The 26,944-nt window shown below is 41.7% G+C and overlaps 1 pseudogene; it reads left to right on the top strand.

The window, feature by feature from the left end:
• The first annotated feature begins 774 nt into the window (after window positions 1–774).
• LOC105056112 (cytosolic sulfotransferase 12-like) lies at window positions 775–25,889 on the top strand (annotated as a pseudogene).
• Window positions 25,890–26,944: the final 1,055 nt, after the last annotated feature.

The following is a 26,944-nucleotide window of genomic DNA, read 5'->3' as shown; positions in this document are numbered from 1 at the left end:
CAAAGACACATCACACTTGAATGAAAATCAAAGTTGCTTTTTATTGATCAAATTAATGAATTAAGTATAAAATTATGTCTTAGATTTAATACAATATGTCAGCCATATTGGCTTCTAGGATATACATCTAATAGTGACAAATAGCAATCTATTTTTAAGAGAGAAAAAGAGAGGAAGAGAGAAAAAGAGAGAGAGGGCTTGGGTTCTTCTTATGAGCAATCCTAGGGTGTTTCTAGGAGGGGTTTCTTCTTCTTATTGGGGTTGTTTTACGTCCAGAAGAGAGGAAAAAAGAGAGATTCTTCTTTGTTTTCATCTCTTGTAAACTTCCTATTTATTCATAGTGAAAACATATATTCTGTATGGCCGTGGATGTAGGAGCAAGAGACTTCAAACCACATAAAATTTTTTATTTTTTATTTTATGCATGTATATTTTTCAGATTGTTCTTTTCTTCTCCTGTGACTATCGTAATCCACTACACATCGCCCCCTAACAATTGGTATCAAAGCATCAGGCTTGAGGGGAAGAGTGGGAGCGATGGCAGGAGATGAAGAAAAGGTCAAGATTGACAAGTTCGATGAAAAAGATTTCGATTTTTGAAAGATACAGATTAAGAATTATTTGTATCAAATGAGGCTTCATCTACCTCTTAGAGAAAAAAAATCTGAAGACATGTCATAAGCAGATTGAGATTTATTGGACCGCCAAGCTCTGGGAAGCATCCATTTGACGTTGGCTAGGAATGTTGTGTTCAACATCCTGGAGGAAAAGATGATGGCTGATTTGATGAAGGCTCTATCTAATATGTATGAGAAATCTTCAACCTCCAACAAAGTATACCTTATGCATCATCTATTCAATTTGAAGATGCTTGAAGGTATGTCTGTTACTGATCACATCAATGAATTCAATCTGATTACTAGTCAATTAAGCTCTATTGATATTAATTTTGATGATGAAGTTCATGCTTTAATTTTACTGTTTTCTTTGTCTGAGAGTTGGGGTGCTGCTGTGACAGTGGTGAGTAGTTCTTGCAGCTCAAGCAAGCTAAAATTTGAAGAGATCCGGAACCTGATTCTCAGTGAAAATATCTGAAGGAAAGAATCCAAAGAAAACTCCGATTCTACTTTAGTTACTCCGGTTCTACCATTGAACTCTCAATCATTGTCTCCATAATATTTCTTCTTAAATAAAATATTATTTAAAGATTCTTTCAGCCGCATTCTTCCCCATTTTCCTCATTGCTCAGATTTCTCTTCTCTTTCTGTATGTCCAGCCAATCAATCTTATTCTTTATTGAATCCTTTCTTTTGATTATGTTTCCATTTGAGTCTTTGTTCCATATTTTGAGTTTTGCTCACAAAAATCTACGCTTACTCATGATAATATTGAGCTACTTAGGCCGTGAGACGGGCAGCGATAGTGAGAAAGAGAGAGGAATCTAAGAAGAGAATCTATTTCATCAATCCCTTGCCCCTTTTTCATTTGCTCTATATGCCTGTTTGTCACCATAATGAGTGCTTCAAGTGACTTTTGTTCTTCTTTAAGAGAGAAGGGATTAGGGGATGGGGGGAATCTGTTGAGCACTAAGAAAAATCTAAACAGAAGCTAAAAGAGCCTATAAAAGAGAGGGAGCTAAAATAAAGCTAAGAATCCGTCTCATCGCCTCCATCCCGCTAGTGTCACCATCTCTATCCTCCATCCTCTCTTCATCATATTTTTTCTCTCCCTCTCTTTCCTTCATCGTCGGTAGGTCATTGGTGGTGGTGGACCGATGGTTGTACGGTCATTATAGAGAGGAAGGTTGGGGCAAGAGATGATATTAAGATTGAAACTTAAATATTTTAGTTCACGTTAAATTCTATTCTATTTTAAAATAATTCAATAAAGCCACATCAACCATTTAACTCCAAATAATATGTCACATGATATCTACAGTGAGTTTTTCTCCAAATTGAAAGGTCAGTAGAGGATATTGTAATAAATTGAAAAATATAGGATTGACACTATAGCAATTTGAAATGTAGGAAAATATATGCAAATCGAGATAAAATATGTAGGATGTTATTTAATTATTTTATTTTTTTATTAAAGTTGATAGCTAATCATCAAGTACTTACTTGTTGCCACTTGGATAAATGAATCGGAGTTGGTTTTCGACTGGAGTTTTGTCTTCTTTCCTTTATGATGCAGCAGTTGCTTCTATTGAAGAGGGTTCAACTCCATAAAGAAGTAATATAATAAAATAACCTCTCACAATAATCTTTGATGATGAAGCTAGTATGTGAGAATCAATTTGATTGGACCTAGTTCGGAGTGAAGTCAGCAAGGCCGTAATGTTTTCAAAAAAAAATTCGGAATAAGGAAACCTTATCCCCTGCCCGATCCCCTTTTGTGGAGTAGATAACACTACAAGGGTGGCTAAATGAGTGACTTGCTCTAATGAGGGATGGCCGAAGGCCATTTGGATGGAGTATGCTAATGAAGTCTGACTTTATCTGAGGATGATTAAGCTTATCCCCTTCACACCCTCTTCTTTTTAAGCCTTTCTTCCCTCGATTGATTCCACCATCATAGCCTCCTCTACATCCCTCTCCCTTCTCCCTCATCTTTGATGGCCACCAAAGTGCCGCAATCGAGCCACCATCTTCCAAAAAACTCAATTTTCTTTCCTAATTTTTTCATTTTTTTTTTGTTTTGTCAAGAATTGCCAGCGTCAATCGAGCCACTGCCACCGTCATCACCCAACCACACCACCACCACCCGATCATTGATCTTATCCCCTTTTCTCTTCCCTCCTTTTTCCCTTAAAAAGGCCACAGAACACCCCTATTTTAGCATCCATTGGGGGCCAAGAGGGGGGGAGAGAGAGAGAGAGAGGAAAAGAGAACAAAATAAAAAAAAGAAAAAATGATGAAAAAGAAAATCTATTCTCAGTTGTGGTCTCACCTCCTTGAATTGGATCTATAATCTGAATGAACTCAAACCAAGACCTCTATTGGTTGATCCAGTCCAAATATCCAACTGATCTAGATCGAGCATCTCTCCTTTTTATGATTAGTTGAGTCCGATCAAATAGATCAAACTTTGATTACTCTTTTTTTTTTGTACCTCTATTGGTTGACCAAATTAAGTCTAATTAGTCTAAATTTTTTTTGATTAATGAAATAGATATGATTCAGAGTTTTGATCTGTATTGAGAGGAGTGAAGATCTAGGGATCAAGCCATGAGTCGAAGGCCATAAATTTTGAATCTGATTGATCTAAAATAATAGGTTCTCTTTTTTACCTCTAGATTTTTAATGCATATTCATGTATTTAAAAATTGGATTTTACACATAAAAATTATTAAGATATTTAGAAATTATGAAGTTTGGAAGTATATATTTTATGCATAAAAAATAATTCCAAATTATGGATCAAAAATAGTATCATCTTAGCATGATTATAATATTTAAAATGGGATGATTTCTTTAATTTAATATTGCATGATTTTTAGAAACAAGATTATTCATGTTTATCCTTGTACAAATTTTGAATAAATATCCTCTTACTTCTAGAAATGCGATGTAAAAAATTTGATTTGATATTATTGCAAAAATAAGTATGATTATTTGGTTAAGTGAAATTATAAAAAAAACTCTTTAGTTTGACTATGATTCGAATCTAGTCAATGAGATTGCTCATTGATCATATATCAGAAACTAGTTTTTTTCTAACTTAGCTAGTCAGACTGATTGTTGGTAGAGCTAGTTCTTTCAGGACTAATAGTAGGGACTGATCGCTGGCACACACTAATGTTTTCTACATTGACATATTTCAGAACTAATTTTTTATCTTGTCACAGGATCAATCATGACTATATGAATTAGAGCTAGTTCCTATCACGCTTAGCTAGTTAAGATTAATCGCTGGTATACACTGATACATTGCAAGTTTATTTTAATGATATGCATAACATATTTTGAAAGAAAATTATATCGTTATATATTACTGTTAAATTATTATATTTTAAAAATTAATTGTACTTGATCTCCTAGAGACATTGGTAACTTACTGAGTCATAAAGCTAATTCAATCTTTTCTTTTTTTCAGATCCAGAAGAGCATGTGGGCACTAAGACTGTGCAGTGAGCAGTATAGGATCTTAGAGGATATTTGTTTAGTTTATTTTTGAATAAATATTGATCTTGATTTTTGTTAATCAATTTTATGAGACATTGATGAGCTATATTTTATTTGAATTAATAAAATTAGAGATTTATTTTTACTATCACTGTCTGAGTATAATTTGATATAATAATTTTGAATGTGAAGGCAGGCCTTACATATCTTTAGGGTTAAATTCTAGAGATGTGCAGTCATCTGTCGTGCACTCAATTTGGGCTTTTAATCGAGGCGTGACATAGCACCAGCCATATTTTGATAAATTTATTCATCAAAATTTATGTTTACATAGCATCCAATGATATTTTTTTTGATGGAAGCATCCAATGATATTTAAGTACATGAGAATTTCCACAAAGTCTGTATGAGACATAAATTAACAAGGACAACCATGGGCCGCTGGAGATATTGTTTTTATTTATAACACATCATCCAAATCTCCGGGGGAGCCCCACAAAAAGATTCCTAAGATTTGTTTGGGGATATTGTATTTATTGATCAAAAAATAAGTTTTTTAACAGCAGCTGTATTTTGATGTCGAAAACTGCTTTGGGACAAAGTAATTTTTTTTCACTATCAAAATCTTAAAGCTGTTACGAAGCTATAAGAATAATTTATTAGATATTTGATTAACAAAATCAAAAATTATTTTTGAATGATAAAATGGTAAAAAAAATTAAATATGTAAAATAATTTTAAAATTGTTTAGATATAAATTTGCTATTTTATTTTTTTCTTATCTTTTTTTTTTGTATATTTTTTTAAAGTTATCTATTTACTTTCTTATTTCTTTCAAAATTATCTTCATCTAAGTAAGCGGGAGTGAAAATGAGAGAAAGAAAGAGTCCTAATATACAAGTAAATCGGCAAAAAGAGATCGGGCATGGATGGAGATAAGAGATAATTAATGTGAAAAAAAAAAATCTTGATAGATAATAAAGTAGGATAAAAAGGAAGAGATGAGAGGAGATTAATAATTCTGAAACTTGACAAAAAAAAATGTGGAGATGGGAGAAGATTAATCGAGGATGAGATGAGCTTAAACTGAAGAACGAAGTCCGGCAACAAACGATGTAGAAAAGATGAGAGGACTAGATCAATAATCTTAGAATGGATGTGGATGGATATGACAGAAGACTATTGATCTTGAAAATCAGAAAAATGAAGACATAGATGGAGATGAGAGAAAATTAATTAAGGATGTGAATGGAGATGACATTAAAGCCATGATAGATAAGGAAGTAGGAAAATGGACATACGAGATGTATTGAAAAGGTAATACATAATTTTTCTAAAAAAATTAGGATATTGAGATAATAATATATAATTTTTTAAAAAAAATTAACTTTCTATAAATATAATATTTAGCTAGAAAGATGTCAGCATGTAAACCACATTTTAAAAGATCTTAAATGTAATCCAGAACCACTTTAGCCAAAAATTCAAAATTTTATTTTTAGATCCAAAATTATTTTTGATGATTATAAACACACCCCGAAACAAGCACCTAGAATACATAGTTGGAGGGGTACCTCTTTGTATTGGCTTGTCAGAGAAATTTTCTTTGGAGCGGCCCGTCATTGTTGTTGGCCGTCTGGCAAAGAAGCCAACAAACGTGGGAACACATTCGGTTCCGAGTGAAACCGACCACAAGGGGCTCACAACTTCATAAATGCCTCTGCTTCCTTTTCACCCACCGTCCACAATGGAGATCAATTTGGGGTCCGGATCCTCTCTGATGCCAGATATTTGATTTTTGATGCTAGTGGGAGTTACGTGAGGGTGGAACGAGCATAGGATACATCATTCCAACTTTTCGAGAAGGAGACTAAATTATTTTTTAATTAAATTTAGTAGTTTTAGAAGTCTATATATTTTTGAAAGCTATTAGTATGGTTGCTGGCATCGAATGCGATATGGTACATTTGGATGCCACAATGTTCAGATCATCAGATGGAAAAGGACAGCAAACGAGGGCAACTTTTTCCGGATCCAATCGGAGCATGGTATATACGAAGAAGTAGATGTATACACGCCAAAATTAGTGCATACATGGACCCAAAGCTAGCGCATCCATATCTGGAACCAACAGGAGACCACATTATTCCTGTATAGAAAAGTAGAAAACTTTAATGAGACAAATCCTCGGGATCATGTTCGACCATCTTCAAGTAATGAGATTATGAAGTTCCTTAGGGTAAACCAAGGATCACGGCATCAAGAGAACATCTTCTTCGGAATATAATTCTCATGAGGTTATCTAGAGGCTACTAAATAGGGATGGTAATTAAGTCGGATCGGAAATCAAAACTCTTAAATCGAGCCCAACCTATTTACCAAAGGGCAAAGTATCCAGATCCCAGCTTGATAAATTTATTTAACGGATAATCTAGCCTGATCTATAATAGATTGGGATGAGCTAAATGGATTAATTGGTTAATCACCAGCACCCCTACTACCAAATATCAAGAAGCAACAGTACTTGAGAGGCATAACAATTCCCTCATCAAAAAAGATAGATACAACATAAAAGATATTAGAATAGACCCACCCACATAGGGTTCTCAAAACCCTTCAAGAGTGCTGATTTGGGGATGTCGAGAACTACAGACTTGGACATGAGGATGGACCTTCTCAATTCCTGATCACACAGCCCTTTTTTTAAATCACTTTTTCTTAAAAAAGGTCACCTGCTAAACAAATTGGAAGTCAAGGGAGGCTTTCTTCTAAGACAAAAGGGTTTTTTTGTCCTCAAAAATTCTTTGTGCACTGCAGGGTGGTGCCGTGATTGGTTCTCGTATGGGGCCAGCGAAAAGAAAAAAAAAATTTGCACATTGCATTCCGATCCTGCATGTGAACCAATCACCGCGAGCGGTGCGTACGGTTCTGCACCGCTCGCAGTGCACAAAGAATTTTTCATTTTATCCTGGGGCTCCCAATTTCAACTGTCCAACTATGTTCCTTCTATAGAGTAATTCTTTGTGCACCGCATGTGGTGCAATAGAAGTGCATTGTTCAATAATATTGGGACACATAGCATATTTAGATGAAATAAATATTTAATTATTGGTGCAAAAATCTGCCTGCACCGGAGAAGCTGGAGTCGAGGGAGTCGCGGTCGCCACCGGGACCTGCAAAAGAAGTCTAAACCGGAGTTGGGGTTGCTCCGGCAAGACCCTCCGACGCTCAAGTCAGTTCTCTGCCTCAACAAGAATGGAGTGCTCGAACAGAAATTTTAGCAGAGTTTTGGGATAGAATATAGAGCTTAGAGAATAACGTATCTGGGGTCCCCCTTTTATAGGCGGAGGGTGCGATAGACTGATAGCGACTGTTTGTAACAGCCTAGTCGTGGGCCGCACGGGGCCAGGAGGAATTTATCATGAAGAGTAATGGGGTGGAGTCGTGGCTGTCACCATGGCTCGCCACGTAGAATCAGTTGCGGAGAGTGGAGCGGCGTCCGTTGTCGCGACTCGCCAGGGAGTGGTGGAGCCGCGCAGCATCCGCCGCAGAGAGTGGAGCAGATTCGTAGCCATTACTGCGGCCTGCCGCGGAGTGATGGAGCCGCGTGGGATCCGTGGCAAGAGATGGAGCAGAGTCGTGGCCGTTGCTGAAGCCTACCAGGGAGTGATGGAGCCGCGTGGGATCCGTCGCAGGAGGTGGAGCAAAGTCGTGGCCGTTACCGGGGCCTGCCAGAGGGTCCAGACCTGTCGGTCGAAGTACGATCGGAGTCCGACCTCCGCAGAAGTCCGGATGGGGGTCATTTGTCGAGGAATCTCAGCCGAGGCCTGCAACAGGAGTTCAGGGTGGAAGTCCGGCTCCCGTAGGAGTCCGGACAAAGTTTACCTGCAATCGGAGTCGAGGACGAAGTCCGGCTCCCGTAGGGGTCCGGACGAAGTCTTCCTGCCGCTGAAGTCGGGGATGAAGTCCAGCTCCCGTAGGAGTCCGGACAAAGTCTTCCTGTAGTTGGAGTCAGAGACGAAGTCCGGCTCCCGTAGGAGTCCGGACGAAGTCTTCCTGCTGCTGAAGTCAGGGACGAAGTCCGGCTCCCGTAGGAGTCCGGATGAAGTCTTCCTGCTACTGAAGTCGGGGATGAAGTCCGGCTCCCGTAGGAGTCCGGACGAAGTCTTCCTGCCGCTGAAGTCGTAGACGAAGTCCGGCTCCCGTAGGAGTCCGGACGAGGTCTTCCTACCGCTGAAGTCGGAGATGAAGTCCGGCTCCCGTAGGAGTCCAGACGAAGTCTTCCTGCTGCTGAAGTCGGGGACACAGTCCGGCTCCCGTAGAAGTCCGGACGAAGTCTTCCTACCGCTGAAGTGGGAGACGAAGTCTGGCTCCCGTAGGAGTCCAGACGAAGTCTTCCTGCTGCTGAAGTCGGGGACGCAGTCCGGCTCCCGTAGGAGTCCGGATGAAGTCTTCCTACCGCTGAAGTCGAAGACGAAGTCCGGCTCCCGTAGGAGTCCAGACGAAGTCTTCCTGCTGCTGAAGTCGGGGACGCAGTCTGGCTCCCGTAGGAGTCCGAACGAAGTCTTCCTGCCGCTGAAGTCGGGGACTAAGTCCGGCTCCCGTAGGAGTCCGGATGAAGTCTTCCTGCCACCGCAGGTCGGACGCCGGCAGAATCCCCAAGGGGTCACTCCTGACACGAACTTCGGCTGGGGGGGTTTTATACCCAACACCAGTCCCCCCACTTTCGAGTTCGAGTTTCGATCGAAGGAAGTACAGAAAATTTTCACAGTCGAAGTCATTTCTTTGAATTCTGTACACGACCGCCCTCGAAAATCTTGGCATTTAATGCACACGTGCTGGAGTCTTTTTCCGATTAGGATGATCCGAAGAGTCCTTTCGGAATTTATATCAGGGCGTAATCCTAAGCACCACGCCATAATGGTCCCGCCAACGGTCAGCCCTATACCGCAGTGAGTGGGACACGTGGCGGGTACTGGTTGGCCTAGGGATATCTGCCACCATAACTGCGCCAGACCCCGTCGCTTATTTAAGCCCCCTCCTTCCCTCCGGGGGCTTCACTTCGCCTGAGAGTTGGCGTCCTTCTTCTGCCTGAGAGTTTAGCCACCCCCAGCGGTGCCCTTCTTGACTCCAAGCACTCTTCACACCAGTCTTCGCCATCCCCACCGGCTCCCCACCGCCTTCAATCCTCCGAGCCTCTCCAAGGGGTCCTCCCGTCGGGGCTTCTACCCCAAAGGCCAACCTTGGGAGGATGCCACGGACCGAAAGGAGTATGAGGGGAAAAACAGCAGTCTGCGAATTCTCCGACTATCGAACTGTCACTGAGGGTTCCCATCGCCTCAAAGGGGGCTCGAGGGAGAATTCCTTCAACAACAGGGGTTTAATAATGGGGACAACCGGTGAGGGCGTTCCGCCCGAAAATTTTGGAGTAGCTGAACGGGGCGACACCAGTCAAGGGGGCAGAGTTGTCATCACAAGCTGTGGCGGGATTCTTGACGTCATCGGGGCTGAGGGACCAGAAGCGGTCGGCACCGACGGTGGGGCAGTAGAACTTATTGCAGGGACGGTGGAAGTAGCGCATGCCGACCTTGCCGAAGTACCTAGGACGGTGGTTGTCGTGGAGCACACGATGGTGGTGCATGCCTCCGACGCCATCGCGGCCTCCGGGATACCTCCGGTTCTTCTTGATGCAGGTCGTCGTCGCCGCTGCCGTTGCCTTCGCTGCCCCCTGAATTTTATCCCATCCTTTTCCCCCTAGGGCTGGGGTTTCGATGATGGAGCGGAACGAGGCGGGAGGTGAGAGCTGAAGGATTTATCACACGCACTGAAAAATACTGTCGAGACGAACGGAATCGGAAGGAGAAGTTGGGAGCTTGAAGTGGTCTCCAACGTGTTCCCTTTGGGCCTTGTAGTAATGTTTGTTTTTTTTCTCGGCCCCCAGAGCCTTGTAACGTACACCTTTGTTAATCAAGAATGAGAAGGGGATTTTGTTACTTTGTCCGCACTTTTTTTTTCTCTCCTCTCTCTCTCTTTTTTTTTTCGACATCGTCCGGAGGTCGCTGGTCGTTGCCACGTCGGCTCGCTTTTCCAGTCATCCTTCTTCTTCAGTCTTAATGGCTCTGTAATGCATATTTAATAAATAACGTGAGAAAGGAATTTTTCGTTACCTCTTTTACTCATGTGTTGAATTATCGCTTGCCGAGCTTCTTTCGGCTTTTGCCTTGCTCGAAATCGATGCCGTTCGGAGGTACCCGATTGCCGTCGCATTGGCCCGTCCTTTCATCCATGGCCGCAGATTTGTTCGGGGCCGCTCGGGTTTGAGGCCCCCTCTCAGAGTTCGAGCTTGGAGGTTCGAGCTTCTCGTCACCCTGAGAAAGCCATCTTATCTTGGACCTGTATTGAGAGCTTTCTTGAAGGTCAAAAATTTTGATAAGAACTTCAATCCTTGCTGAGACGAGGTTCCTTGCATCTTTGATGCAATTTATTTTCCATTCATCGCTGATGCAGTCCGTCGCTTTCCTTTTTAACTCCCCTCCTCTTTTTCTTTTTCTTTTTTCGAGTGAGGGTTTTCCCTCTGCTCTTGGTGGGGTCGTGGGAGCACGAAGGGGCCGCTGAGAAGGTCTCCTTTTTTTGATCTAGTCTTGGATGACCGGACCTCAATTGGCATCAGGACGATGTTCTTCCCTTACTTCTGATGTAATCGATCCCAGTTCGTATTAGGACGAGGTTCCTCCCCCGCTCCTAATAGGACTATGGGGGCACGTATGGACGTTGTAGGGCCTCTCCCCCCATCCGATCTCAGAGTAATCGGGCCTTCGACTTTGCTCATGTTAGGGCGAGGTTCTCCTCTTGTCCCTAACATGGCTGCGGGGGCGCGTATGGGCGCTATAGGGCCTCTCCCTCCATCCGATCTAAGGAGAACCGGGTCTTCGACTTTGCTCAAGTTAGGACGAGGTTCTCCTCCTGTCCCTAACAGGGCTGTGGGGGCACATATGGGCATTGTAGGGCCTCTCCCCCCATCTGGTCTAAGGAGAACCGGACCTTCGACCTTGCTCAAGTTAGGACGAGGTTCTCCTCCTGTCCCTATCAGGGCTGTGGGGGCACATATGGGCATTGTAGGGCCTCTCCCCCCATCCGGTCTAAGGAGAACCGGGCCTTCGACTTTGCTCATGTTAGGACGAGGTTCTCCTCCTGTCCCTAACATGGCTGTGGGGGCACATATGGTCGTTGTAGGGCCTCTCCCCCCATCCGGTCTAAGGAGAATCGGGCCTTCGGTTTTGCTCATGTTAGGGCGAGGTTCTCCTCCTATCCCTAACATGGCTGTGGGGGCACATATGGGCGTTGTAGGGCCTCTCCCCCCATCCGGTCTAAGGAGAATCGGAACTTCGATTTCGTCGAGATGGAGTTCTCCTCCTGTTCCCGACATGGTTTGTTTTGACTGCCCTATTGATATAGGCTCACGCCAAGAGAGAAGGCATGTGGATATGAAATTTTAATTTAAAACAAAGTTATCGGTAATACATTCGTAAGTTTTTCGAGCTCCATGGCCGCGGGAGGTCTGCTCCTCCGAGCTCCTTGAGGTAATAAGTTCCGGGCCAGACTACTTCTTTGACTTCGTATGGGCCTTCCCAATTTGGGGCGAGCTTCCCTCGATCCTGAGATTGTGAGACGGCGGCTCGTCGAAGCACTAGATCTCCTGCTCTAAAGACTTTATTCTTGACTCGGGAGTTGTAATAGCGGGCGACTTTCTGTCTGTAGGCCACCATCCGAACTTGAGCTACCTCCCGCTTTTCTTCCAGCAAGTCAAGGTTGGCTTTAAGACCTTGCGAATTGTGATGCTCGTTGAATGCCACGACTCGCACCGACGGGAGTTTAAGCTCGATTGGGATAACAGCCTCCGTTCCGAAGGCTAGAGCGAAGGGGGTCTCCCCCGTGGGCAGTCTTTGGGTAGTTCGATACGCCCACAGCATATGATAAAGTTCGTCTGCCCAAGTTCCCTTCGCCTTTTCGAGCTTTGTCTTGATCCCTTGCAACAAGGTTCTGTTGGTCACTTCAGCTTCGCCGTTCGCCTGAGGATGGGCTACTGATGTGAAGTTGTGGGAGATGTTTAGATCTTCACAGAATTCGGTGAATCTTGCTCCCGCGAACTGCCACCCATTATCAGTGATTAGGGTTCTTGGCATGCCGAACCTACAAACGATTGACTTCCAGACGAAATCTTGTACTTTAGCTTCTGTGATTTTCGCCAGTGGTTCGGCTTCGACCCACTTGGTGAAGTAGTCAATTGCTACCAAGATGAACTTCCTCTGCCCCGACGCCACGAGAAAGGGTCCAAGGATATTCATTCCCCATTGCGCAAAAGGCCATGGGGCACTCAAGGGTGTAAGCTCGGTGGTGGGCTGTCTCTGGATGTTGGCATTTCTCTAACATCGGCCGCACTTTCTGACGTATTCAATCGAGTCATGATGCATTGTCGGCCAGTAATATCCTTGGCAGAGCAACTTGTGGGATAAAGATCTAGCCCCCAGATGGCTTCCGCAGATTCCTTCATGCACCTTCCACAAGGCATATTCAGCTTCCGAAGGCCGGAGGTATTTTAGAAGGGGCAAAGAGTATGATCTCTTGTACAACTTGTCCTCATAAAGGATGTATCGGGAGGCTTGATTTCTGAGCTTCCGAGCTTCTTTTGCATCATGAGGGAGAACTCCGTCACTGAGATATGCCATCAGTGGGTCGACCCAACTGGGCTCGTGATCAATTTCCATCACGAGCCGTGATTCTTCCGTATTCGGGCACTTCAAAACTTCGAAGAGAATACCCTTGGGCAATTCGGCCGGAGCCAGCGTAGCCATCTTGGAGAGAAGATCGGCCCTGGTATTTTTCATCCTTGGAATCTGCCTGATATTGAAGCTACTAAAGGCGGGGATGAGCTCCTTTACCTTTTCAAGATACTTAGCCATGCTGTCCTCTCGTGCTTCGTAGTTTTTGCTGACTTGTCCCACTACCAGTTGGGAGTCGCTGTGAACTTGGAGCTGATCTACTCCCAACTCTTTGGCGATCTTCAATCCTGCAATCAGAGCTTCATATTCTGCTCCATTATTTGTTGCGGGAAACTCGAAGCGCAGAGCGTACTCCGCGACGATTCCCTCTGGACTGATCAAGATCAGGCCCGTGCCTGCTCCCGGCATGTTGGAAGACCCGTCCACGTAGAGGGTCCAAAAGCAACCAGAGGGGTCTGCTTCTTCTTTGGGGGAGTTCGGTCGGGGCTCAAGGTCGTCCATTTCACCCTGTTCCGATTCGGCCTCCTTCGAGATTGTGCACTCTACTATAAAATCTGCCAATATCTAGGCTTTTACCATCGGTCTGGGTCGATAGTCGATGTCGAATTCGGTGAGCTCAATCGTCCATTTCGCCATCCTCCCGGAGGCATCTACCCGGTGTAGAATAGCCTTGATCGGCTGGTCGGTGAGTAACGTTACAGTGTGCCCTTGGAAGTAGGGTCGGAGCCTCCGGGCTGCAAGCAACAGGGCGTAAGTTAGTTTCTCTAATTTAGTATACCTGGTTTCGGCGTCTCTCAATGCACGACTGACGTAGTAGATCGGCCGCTGGACTTTTTCTTCTTCCTTGACAAGGACTGCCGCGAGAGCCATGGGGGAGACCGTCAGGTACAAAAATAGTTCCTCTCCAGGCTCGGGCTTCGCCAACAACGGAGGAGAGCCGAGGTAGCTCTTCAGCTCTTCAAATGCCTGTTGGCACTCAGGGGTCCAGCAGAAGTTCTTCGGCCGCTTGAGGGTTTGGAAGAAGGGTAGGCACCGTTCAGCCGATCTCGCGACGAAGCGATTCAGGGCTGCTACCCTCCCTGTAAGTTGCTGAACCTCCTTTATCGACTTCGGAGCGGCCATCTCCTGGATGGCGCAAATTTTCTCTGGATTGGCTTCAATTCTGCGCCTCGATACCATGAAGCCCAGGAACTTTCCTGAGGTCACTTCGAAAGTATATTTAGTCGGGTTCAGCTTCATCTTATATTTTCGGAGGGCGCCGAAGGCCTCCTCGAGGTCGGGACGTGATTCATGGAAGATTTGCTTTTCACGAGCATGTCATCCACGTAGACCTCCATATTGCGGCCGATCTGCTCCTTGAAAATTTTGTTCACCAGCCGTTGGTAGGTTGTGCCTGCATTTTTGAGGCCGAAAGGCATGACCCTGTAACAGTAAAGGCCACGATTAGTAATGAAAGCAGACTTTTCTTCGTCTTCCGGTGCCATCCTGATTTGATTATAGCTGGAGAATGTATCCATAAAGGTGAGGAGCTCATGGCCCGAGGTCGCGTCCACCAGTTGATCAATTCTGGGCAGAGAGTAGCTGTCCTTTGGTCAGGCTTTATTCAGCTTTTTGAAGCCTATACACATCCTCCACTTGCCGTTTGCCTTTTTGACTAGGACAACATTGGAAATCCAGTCAGGATAATTGACTTTCCTAATGAATCCGGCTTTCAGGAGTTTGTCCACTTCCTCGGCTATCGCTTTCTGCCTCTCTGGTGCATGACCTCGGATTTTTTTTTTCGTCGGTCGATGCTTTGGATCGACGGCCAGGCGGTGCTCCATGACTTCCGTGTCAATCTCCGGCATGTCTGCTGGAACCCAAGCGAAAACGTCCGCATTCTTTTGTAGAAAATCGATGAGATGCGTCTGCACCTCTTCCCCCAGGTTGGAGCCGATCTTCACCACATGCTCCGCATTTTCATCGTTCAAAGGGATCGAAATCAGATCTTCGATTGGGCCGCCCCTCTCCTCAGTGAGGTCGTCGCGGGCATCCAGCCCATCAACTGGACAGGGGTCGGATTGGTCACTTCTTTGCAAGGCTATGTTGTAGCAGTGTCTGGCCAGGGCTTGGTCTCCCCTGACTTCTCCAACCCCCTGGTTGGTAAGAAATTTCAACTTCAAATGGTAGGTTGACACGACGGCTCGGAGAGCGTTGAGGCCAGGTCGGCCGAGGATTGCATTGTAGGCTGACGGCGCCTTCACTATCAGAAAATTCACCAGAGCCCTGGATTGTCTTGGATATCGATCCGCAGCTACAGTCAAAGTTATTACTCCCTCCACCGGGACAGCATCACCGGTGAACCCTACTAGAGGGGAGCTAATCGGCTCCAAATGGCCGTCAAGGGTGGACATTCTTGAGAAGGCATCGTAAAATAAAATATCGGCCGAACTTTCATTGTCGACAAGAATGCGGCGGACGTCGTAATTAGCTATATTCAAGAAAACTACAACCGCATCGTTATGAGAAAATTAAACTCCCTGAGCATCTTCTTCGGTGAAAGTTATGGATTCCTCGATCTTTTGCCGCTTGGGAGGTCCGGCCAATACGCCGGTCGCTCCCCGCCGGGATTCTTTCGAGATGGTGTTGGCGAAATCCGTCGGAGGCCGATTGTCCGACCGCTCCATGCCGGCGGCCGTTGCCGGAGGATGAGGGGCCTGGAAAACTGGAGGTGAGGCCGGAGCCTGAGATCTGACCGTGGGTCACCGTGTGGATGCTTCACGGGAAGGCATCGGGCGAAGATCTAGTGGGGGAAGGAGGAAAGGATGTCGGAAAAGATGACCGGAGGCGGTCCCGTTGAGCGCTCCTTTAAGAACAAGGATACTGTGAAGACACAGCCCTTCCTCTAGCGTCAATCCTGTTGGTGCAAAAATCCGCCTGCGTCGAAGAAGCTGGAGTCGAGGGAGTCGCGATCGCCGTCGAGACCTGCAAAAGAAGTCTAAACCAGAGTTGGGGTTGCTCCGGCAAGTCCCTCCGACGCTCAAGTCAGTTCTCTGCCTCAACAAGAATGGAGTGCTCGAACGAAAATTTTAGCAGAGTTTTGGGATAGAATATAGAGCTTAGAGAATAACGTATCTGGGGTCCTCCTTTTATAGGCGGGGGGTGCGATAGACTGATAGCGACTGTTTGTAACCGTCTAGTCGTGGGTCGCACGGAGCCAGGAGGAATTTATCATGAAGAGTAATGGGGTGGAGTCATGGCTGTCACCATGGCTCGCCATGTGGAATCAGTTGCGGAGAGTGGAGCGGCGTCCGTTGTCGCGACTCATCAGGGAGTGGTGGAGCCACACAGCATCCGCCGCAGAGAGTGGAGCAGATTCGTAGCCATTACTGCGGCCTGCCGCGGAGTGATGGAGCCGCGTGGGATCCGTGGCAAGAGGTGGAGCAGTGTCGTGGCCGTTGCTGAAGCCTGCCAGGGAGTGATAGAGCCGTGTGGGATCCGTCGCAGGAGGTGGAGCAGAGTCGTGGCCGTTACCGGGGCCTGCCAGAGGGTCCAGACCTGTCGATCGAAGTTCGATCGGAGTCCGACCTCCGCAGAAGCCCGGATGGGGGTCATTTATCAAGAAATCTCGACCGAGGCCTGCAACAGGAGTTCAGGGCAGAAGTCCGGCTCCCGTAGGAGTCCGGACAAAGTTTACCTGCAATCGGAGTCGAGGACCAAGTCTGGCTCCCGCAGGGGTTCGGACGAAGTCTTCCTGCCGCTGAAGTCGGAGACGAAGTCCGGCTCCCGTAAGAGTCCGGATAAAGTCTTCCTGTAGTTGGAGTCGGAGACGAAGTCCGGCTCCCGTAGGAGTCCGGATGAAGTCTTCCTGCTGCTGAAGTTGGAGACGAAGTCCGGCTCCCGTAGGAGTCCGGACGAGGTCTTCCTGCTGCTGAAGTCGGGAACGCAGTCCGGCTCCCGTAGGAGTTCGGACGAAGTCTTCCTGCCGCTGAAGTCGGAGATGAAGTCCGGCTCCCGTAGGAGTCCGGATGAAGTCTTCCTGCTGCTGAAGTCGGGGACGCAGTCCGACTCCCGTAGGAGTCCGGACAAAGTCTTCCTGCTGCTGAAGTCGGAGACGAAGTCCGGCTCCCGTAGGAGTCCGGATGAAGTCTTGCTGCTGCTGAAGTCGGGGATGCAGTCCGGCTCCCGTAGGAGTCCGGACGAAGTCTTCCTGCCGCTGAAGTCGGGGACGAAGTTCGGCTCCCGTAGGAGTCCGGACGAAGTCTTCCTGCCGCCGCAGGTCGGACGCCGGCAGAATCCCCAAGGGGTCACTCCTGACACGAACTTCGACTGGGGGGTTTTATACCCAACATTAATGATGCTCAATTTTTTTCTTCAATTTTCAGTGATGAAAATATCCTTCTCTCTATAGAATAAAAAAGGAATAATATTATTACTTTCTGATATCTTGTATGACTTTGTATGAATATATATGATGTCCTGAATGATATATATGACTTTCTATATCTTTATAACATCATGAACAATATATATAACTTCCTGATATCTTGTATGACTTCTTGTGAATATATATGACATCTTGAATAATATATATAGCTTCTTAATGCTTATATGACTTCTTGTGAATATATATGATATTTTAAATTTTATATATATATATAAGACTTCCTAACGTCTTATATGACTTCCTGTGAACATATATGATATCCTAAATAATATATATGACTTCCTGTTGGTTATTATAACCAACAAGAAGTTATATGAGACATCAAGAAGTCATATATATTGTTCAGAATATCATATATATTTATGAAAAATCATATATATTATTTAAGATATCATATATATTGACAAGAAGTCATATAAGGCATTAAAAAGCCATATATATTGTTAAAAATATCATATATATTTACAAAAAATCATATATATTGTTCAGAATATCATATATATTTATAAGAAGTCATATAAAATATTAAAAATCTATATATATTGTTTAAGATGTCGTGTATATTCATAGAAAATCATATATATTATTCAAGATATCATATATATTCATAAGAAATTATACAAGGCATAGGAAGCCATATATATTGTTCAAAATATCATAAATACACAGAAAGTTATATATATAGTTTAGAAAATCATATATATTCGTGAGAAGTCATACAAGGTATCAGAAAGTAATAATACTATTTTTTCTTTATTCTACAGAAAAAAAAATATTTTAGTTACTGAAAATTAGAGAAAGAAAAAATTGAGCGGCATTAAATATCTGTCTCATCGTTAAGTATGCAACGTACTCCAATGTGATTGGGCGATGCACTTCATGTCAATTTTATTGTACCATATGTGGTGCACAAAGACTTTCTCTCCTCCTATAAGAAGGATGCCAATAAAGAGAGTAGGCTTTAGCTGTCGGCTTTCTTCATACTTTGTAACCAGCCCAAAGTATAAAATACCTCTTCGTTTTATGAAGATGAACAACCCAACAACATCCATATCCAACTTCTAGCCGGGAGATAAACACTGCCATATGGATGAGCTTTATTTTACTTTGTGGTACAAACTTAATTTTGGAGTTTCTCCTTTAGCCAGTATTCAGCAGGTGGTAAAATCATGGAATAATTCCTTTATTCCACTTTTATACTATCAAACACCATTGTTTAGCTGGAAAATAGTCTTACATCTGGAATAGGAATAAGTAAGGGCAGGATATAACACTATAATTCATGAAACAAGGACATGGAATAAGGAGAGAGAGGTGGATGAGAACTCCATAAAAATTATATGAGTCAAGCTAAACAATCCATTGCAAACTAAATCTCAAGCTGTCCTATATAAACGAGCCTTACAAATTTGATTGAAAACAAGAAACTCAATTAAAAGTAAAATAAAATATACTCGATTGCTTGACTATGAAATCAGAAAATTTGATGAAAAATAAATATTGTCTCTAATGAAAATTTCGCAAAAATTGATCGACTAGGCTGAATTCAATTATTGCGTCATTGGTGCCTTCGGCTGAGAATCCATTGGCTCCCAAAGTATAGCGTGGCCCATGTCCAAAAGATAAGTAGAAACCAGCAGGCCGGCGGAAGTGGAAGTAGGAACGTAGTACAAGATAAATGCAGTCCAGACCACGAACGGAAAGGCCCAGGTTACATCTCTACCTACACCGAAGCCGAGATGCGCTTTGTTTGTTCCTTGATTCGGTGCGGTCCAAATCCACACATTCTGTGCAACTTTTTCTTTTAGGCACCTTCACGCTTTTAGTTATTTTATTTTTTTTAGAAAAATTAATTTTTATTGAGAGCATGTTATGCATCCTGGAATCAAAGATTTGTCCTTACTGCCACAATCCAAAAAAAAAAAAAAAAAATCAAAAGGTTAACATGCCTTAGATCTATATGCTGAGTTCGTGCTATGCAACTCATGTAAAGTGTACATGGACACTCTTTCTCAATACGTGGCAAAGGAGGACTCGCATATTGGTTGCGAAATATGGTGGATTGGTTGATTGTGAAGTTGCATTGCTAGCATTTACGAGTGCAATTTACGAAGGCTCTCTCGGACATTTTCCGATCCCAAATGCCATGCAAACGATGAGAACTGGTCACTTGGGGAAGACAATCAAACTATTGATTTTATGCCTTGGATTGCCTGTTTCTACTACAGCAGTTTACCAGGACATGCAACTTCCAGAACTTCACATCAGGTGGCAGACCTATATCACGTGTTTACCACAGATACTTTTGTTTGTCAAAACTTTGGAATAAGCTAATTAGGTTTTTATGAAATGCTAATCAAGTTACTTTTATTTATTTATTTATAGAATCAGCTTGTTTTTATCTTTGTTGAATAATTCTGGCCCCTACCTTCCACTTAATGTTCATATTTAGCTTTGCCTATACAAAAATTTCAGGTAAATTATGCGCATATATATATATATATATATATATATATATATATATATATATATATATAATTTTTTATGTAAATAAATTTTTATACATAATAACACCAAGTAGTCCTATAAAAAAGTATGTGAGTTGTACGGATACCTGGTTCAAACTAGGAGTTTTCTTAGAATTTTATATGTAATGTTTATCTTTTATTAAGTTTTTTATTATTTCAGGAATATGTACCTTGAGAGACTATTGTTGCGTCAAGGCTCCGGAACGACCTGATGTGGCGATGAGAGCATGTTGATCGGGACATCGGGGCGTTGTTAGGTGATCTGCAAAAGAAGTCTATCATGTCGAAGGGGAGGATGCTTCGATAGAGGATCCTTCGATGTCTAAATCATCAATGGGAGCTTGAGCACAGTGAAAGAGAGAATGACGTTAAATATGCTTTTGGCCTTTTTATAAACATACCTTTCGGAGGTCCCCTCGTTACTTTTATATAGAGAGGTGTCAGAGTTTGTTATACTTAGACCTGTAGGCTATTAGGATAGGGCATCCATCCAACAACTAGGTTGTTAGTCATGGATGTTTGATGTGGCCACTTCTGAAAATTTGTTGGAAGATTCCAACTGATTACCCACATGGCACAACAGATTGTTGGGCTGAATTCAGTCTGTGACTGAAGTGTCATCCCAAGGATGTCTGCATCCAGACAGATCAAGGAACCTTGTCTTTTGTAGTCGACGAGATATCGGCCCCAAGATCGGTGGGAGTCCAGATTAGCATAGGTCATAGGATTCTTTTCCCTCGTCAATGATACATCGACCCGAGGTTGATGGTACTCCGAGCTAGAGATCGATCGATGGAAGTTGATAAGATGGCCCCATTCTGATACTTCATGACAGACTTGATGGAGCTTATCATCGTCATCTATATCGATGCTACCACTGGTTTAAAATTTTCGAGGATGGGTTCTGAGGATATTAGCTAAGATGGTATAATCCTATAACAATTACTGTAATCTCTTCCACCCTCTCTTTTCTAGGTTTCCTATCTTTGTTTCTTTTCTCTGCTTCTTTTCTCCAAAACTAAAATATTCTCCACTATTTTCCTTTTCCCTAAAAGAATAACACTCAATCTGGGGCTACATATATGAATTCTGTTGGATAACCGATACCCATATTAGAGCATCGACATTTTGATGTCCCGTAGAGTTTGCGGACTCATGATATGAAAGGGAGTGATTTGATAGATGATGGGGAAAAAAAGAAAGAAAGAAAGAAGTGGGTGTAATTTGATTGAAATCATGTTTAAAGATCTGATTAGTCCCATATTAGTTAAGCAACGGAGATCTGATCGTTGATGATCCAAATTATTGGATAAGATTTATTATCTTTAAATTACTTATGCACCCAAGCTCTTTTAAGTTGGATTCAGGATAAATCTGACTAGATTCTATTTCAATTCTATCTAATAATATATTAAATAAAATTTATATATTTTAATTAACATCTTTTGAACATAGAACTGAAATTAGATCGGATACTAACACATCCATATGCATATTTATTTTGTCTGACGAATATAACTATGGGATGAATATAAATAAGGATATAGATATTATTTAGATACAAAAATTCATATCTATATTTATTTTAAATAGATACGGATACAATTCGAATACTAAAAATATAAATATAATTATATATATAAATTAATTAATTAAACTTTACTAATATATAATTAAAGATATTGCTAAATAGATGATAAATCAAGTTAATAATATGTTTATATAGTTATATATTTCTCTCAAAAATTAATAAATATAATATAAAATTATATAGAATTATGTGTAGATTCAGATATTCAAATACAGATTGTCTATTCATATCTATTTTTCTTTGATGATATGGATACGGATATTAGTCGAATTCTCAAATTTCTATCTATATTCGGATTGATTTGGATATGAAAATTGATCGAGATGAATATTATCCATGCTACTTTCAGCCCTACTTATACAGTACTTTTTGTGAGTTCAAAATTGCCCACTAGTTCCTTGTTTTAAGATATATTATAATTGGGTTGTTGATTTATTGCTAAGAAGTTAATGAACCACTCAAACATATCATTTGATGGATAAAATTTCTATAGTCGAGCCAATCATGAAAAAAATTATAATCGGACATGCTTCGAGAACGTTCATCAAAAGATGGATGGCCGCGCGTGCTTAAGCGCATACGTTAAAATACTAAGAAAAGATGAATGAATAAACTGTAAGAGTATTTGAACAATTTAGATAAAAATCACGTAATCGTCTTTTTTTTTTATGAATATCTCAATATATGCACGTGGCAAACGATGACGGTCCGATTATAATTTTTTTCATGGCCGGTCTAACTATAAATTTTTTTTTTTTATTTGATCACTTGATAAGTATGACCATACCTTACTTCGAGCATATGGATGCACGGTAGAGTTTGGATCATTTTGAGATCTGTGCAGTGCATGATCGAATGGTCGCTGGGTGTCAAGGGAGACGTATCCTTGGAGAGCTGGCCTCTTGCAACAAAAGAATATCTTAATATTTTATGAACAGGTCCATCTCTGTAACAAAAGGATTTGCCTCCGCAACCTCCTAAAGAAGTTTCCGGAACCGCTATTCATTGAGAGGCACAGGGACGTGCGGTCACGTGGCGTGTTGGTTTGGTAGGGTTTTGATACGCTTTGGTCCGCCTCTGGAGCATGAGGGGTCAAATCACGAGCACGGGACGATTGAATCACACTCACAACATAGCTCTCAAACTATGTGCCGATAACAACGAGGTGCCGATACCATTAAATCATGCAATCAATCAGAGCTATTGTCATTTGTTATAATTTTAAGATTTAATTATAATAAAAATTTTTAATTTTTTAAAAATTTTATTTTTTTATTTTTAAATTATATTCATTATAATTAGATTATTTAATTTTCAAAATATTATAATTACTTCTTTTGCTGTTAATTCCATCTGATAGCATGACGAAAATGTTCACATGCTACCACGTGATACCTGTGAACGTTGACGTGGCACACAATTGGTTGATATAAAAAAAAAAAATTTGGTTCTACCCCCTTTTTTCCTTATTTCTCTTTATACTGATTGTAGTTTCTATTTCTCATTTTTCTTCACTGCCACCTCCTCAGTGCCCATCACTGGCATCAAAACTGCCTCCTTCTTCTCTACAATAAAATTGAGCTTTCATTTAGAGCCATGCCTCTCTTCTCTGAGATCCCCAAGAAATTAAGTCCTGACGCGAAGCTGCCATGCCTTCCTTTTTTTAAAAAAAAAAAAAAAATTGAATAGATAAGCTGCCATGCCTTCTTAATAACCTACCCTTTTGTGGATTTATGACAACCTCATGATGACTCAAGTTCTCCGTTGGAGCACAATCACACTTACACTTGCATGCTTGGCCAACAGGAAGATCAAATTGGTTTCGCTCAGCACTAGTCTAAAAGGAGCTGAAAGAGGAATTTCATCATGGGGAAGATTAAATAATACATAATTGGAAAACTCCTACAAAATCACATCTACTATTCAAATTATACATCTGAGTTTAATTGCGGTTGAAATTAGACTCTATGTGCCGACCAAAATAACTTTTTTCTAAAATAGCAAGCGATAACTTGGATTGGCTAGAAAAGCTGGAAAATAATAGAATTTGAGGTTTGACAAAATGGATGGCTGGCATAGACTTGTGCCTGATTGTAAGCATTTTCACGAGGCATGGATTAATAAAATCGGATTTACAATTTGAAAGTTATGCTTATTCAATTAAAGCAGCCTACACCTTTCATTCCCAACAAGTTGAACAGGTCACAAAATTATTTTGATATATTTGTTTAGGGTTTATTATACCTAACCAGCTAACCTTACATTAATTTTTGAGCAGCTAAATTTATTTTAATTTATTTTGCAAGCCATGCATGCTAGACCAATCAATCTTTAATGGACAGAATCCATCTTTTGTGTAAGAAAAAGAATAGCAAGATTCCTTTGACCATTTAATCAAAAGGCGCCTACAAATTTCGTGATCTTTCTACAGATAAGGGTTGTATCTATTGCACAAAAGAAAGATTTATCCTTATTAGCACACATTTTCTATTGGATCATGTAATAGTTGCTTCGAGATCTATACAGCCGGATGAATAAAGGAGTTTGGATGGCTTGAAATTTGTGCAGGCACAACCCAATATTTGAAGCTACAATAGAAGATCAACCATCTTTTCTTGCCAAAGATACAATGAGCCGGTCTATTTCTACATGTTGATTTTAGAAAAATGTGTTGCCATCCTTGCTTAGACATAGGTCTAGTTGCTAGTAAAGTATGGATTCTCTTTGGTGTGTAGACGGCACTATAAATTGCTCTACGATCGAGAATTGCTGCCATCAAAAGATATATGGCTATCAAATAAACAAGTTCATAAAAATCTATTTGATATACATCCATCTATTGATGATGACCGCCCAGAGATATACATTAGTCCATGGTGCGCGAGCTGCACCACCCAGAATCCTGATTGTTTCTGGTATAGTGGTGCAAAACATGTTCTCCCAATTCATGCATCCCTCACAATTCTGAGCTCCGGTTTCCTCTTTTGCCGGTTTGGCTGAATAGAAATCCAAACCAACCTTGTCCTTATAATACTTCTAAATAGCTCTCGTAATCCCTACCTGAGTTTGTACGTTCCAACTACCATTCGCTTATAATACTTCTAAATAGCCCACACTAATTATTCCGGGTGCCATGGCCACTCCTTTCCTTTAAAAAAAAAAAAAAAAGATCTGCCGCCATGGCACGGTGGATGAGGATGGGAGCCTCCTGGCGTGGTGCTATAAGAGACCAAGATAAGAAACCTCTCCTCCCACACCCTTCCCCTCCTCCCATGGCCGCTCTCCCATCTCTTTCCACTAGATTCCCAAAAGGAAAAGGAGCAAGCTCCAACATCTCTCAAAACTCAGTACAGCGACCTCATCTCAACCCTCCCATTAGATGAAGAATGGGGATCCGCCCGCCGCAGAATATACCAAGGTGTTTCGGTGCGTGAAGACATGCTCCCTGGCATTATAGCCATGCATCAAGTCCGGCACTACCTGGCTAAAAGCTCTGGCATTTGCCACCATGACCCGAACCCAATACCCCTTGGCTCACCACCCTCTCCTCAGCCACAACCCACATCAGCTCTTGCCTCACCTATGTAGATACTTTCTTGATGGCCGAGTTTCCCAACTAGAAGCCATGCCTTCCCCTAGAATCCTCCCCACCCACTTGCCTTACTCCATGCGACCGGGTTCGGTCCACGGCTCCGGTTGCCGAATTGTGTACCTCTGCCGGGACCCAAAGGACGTGCTTGTCTCCTGGTGGCACTTCAATAACACTATGACGCCGGCACCCTGTTCCATTTGCAAAGGCCTTTGACTTGTTCTGCGACGGTGCTTATCCATTTGGATCGGTATGGGACCATGCGCTCGAGTGCTGGGAGGAGAGCTGGAGGAGGCCCGAGACGGTGTTCTTCTTAATGTATGAGGATATGATGGAAGAGCTGGTGGCAAACGTGAAGAGGTTGGCGGACTTCTTGGGGTGTCCTTTCACCCCCGAGGAAGAGAAGGAAGTGGTGGTGGAGGAAATTATAAAGCTGTGTAGCTTTCACAAGCTCAGCAAACTCGAGGTGAATAAGGATGAATTAGGCTGGAAGCACCTCGATCACTGTGATCCCTCCAACATTTGCAGCATTCTACAGGAAAGGAGAGGTGGGGGATTGGAGGAATCACCTGAGTCCGGATATGGCTCGCAAGCTGGACCACATCATACACCAGAAGCTAAAGGGATCTGGTCTGACCATTGGACGATGGGACTGATGGGTATTGGTCAGATTCTCAGGTCATGGAATGCAATTGCAAGCTGTGTTGTGTCTCAAGCGATGCATCAACTGTTTACATATGCTTAATCTTTATACATTGTAATTCATATATCTTTTATGATTCTTTGTTGGTTGATGTAGAGGTTTCCCGCTTTTTCACCGTGGATATATTTAGATGTAATCTAAAAAATAAAAATCACGATATCTTATAATGTTTTATATTTCTTGAAATTACAAACTAACGTATTAGATTAGCTTGTTTCCAATGGTAACAGAAACTTTTACAGAATCTTTTATACAGTGGAATTAGAAAATCTCATTTTAGTAAAAATTTTTAAATTTGTGACCAAGACCGGTCCTGACATTTTTTAGATCTGAGATCAAATAAAAAAATAAGATCTTTTCTATTAAAAATTAATATATTTTAAATATAATTATTATTAAAAAATTAATCTATGTGCATTTTATGATGCAAAATTTTTTATAATTTTTTTGTAATAAATATTTGACAATAATTCTTCCTCAATAGATAGAATAGCTAAACTATTTAATCTTTTTTGTAACATCAATATGATTTTAATAATTTTAATTTTGAAAAACTTTTTTTAGTGGAGGCAGCAATGACAGGTATGATCAATAATACTGTAATGCAATTGATGTATTTGGATAATAATTTATTTTATTAATATAATTAAGTATATCCATAGCAGTATTTTTTTTTTGATATAATCGTTTTTAGAACTTTTAATTCTGAAAATAAAGCAATCCTATCAAGATCATAATGATTACCATTTGTTAAAATATTGGAAGATTAAGATAAATTTTTTTTCAAACTTTCTTCATCCAATGAAGTTAACATTTTGAAATCAAACAAAAATTCAAAATTATTTTTATATAATTGAAATTGTTCCAACCTATTTTTCAATGAAAAGATTGCTTGATCTACTAAATATAAAAAATAATTAATTCTAAATAATTCTTCTAGTGATTGTTCAATATCTATATTATTATTTTCGTTAAATTATCTTTTTTTTTACTTGATATTTTATATGAAATATAGGATTAATTCCAATCTCATTTGTAATTTTCTTATCTAAAATCATGACAGAAGTAAAGTCAATTTCTCTATATCTTTTAAAAAATAAAACTAATCCTTTTAACTGATCAATGGCAATATCTATGCGCATATCCTTGATTGTAAATTTTTGCTAACTAAATTAATAGTAAATAGTATATCATACCAAATAA

This window comes from Elaeis guineensis, chromosome 13 (genome assembly GCF_000442705.2).
Source record: "Elaeis guineensis isolate ETL-2024a chromosome 13, EG11, whole genome shotgun sequence".
NCBI lineage: Eukaryota > Viridiplantae > Streptophyta > Magnoliopsida > Arecales > Arecaceae > Elaeis > Elaeis guineensis.
This window is presented reverse-complemented; position numbering and strand designations above follow the sequence as displayed.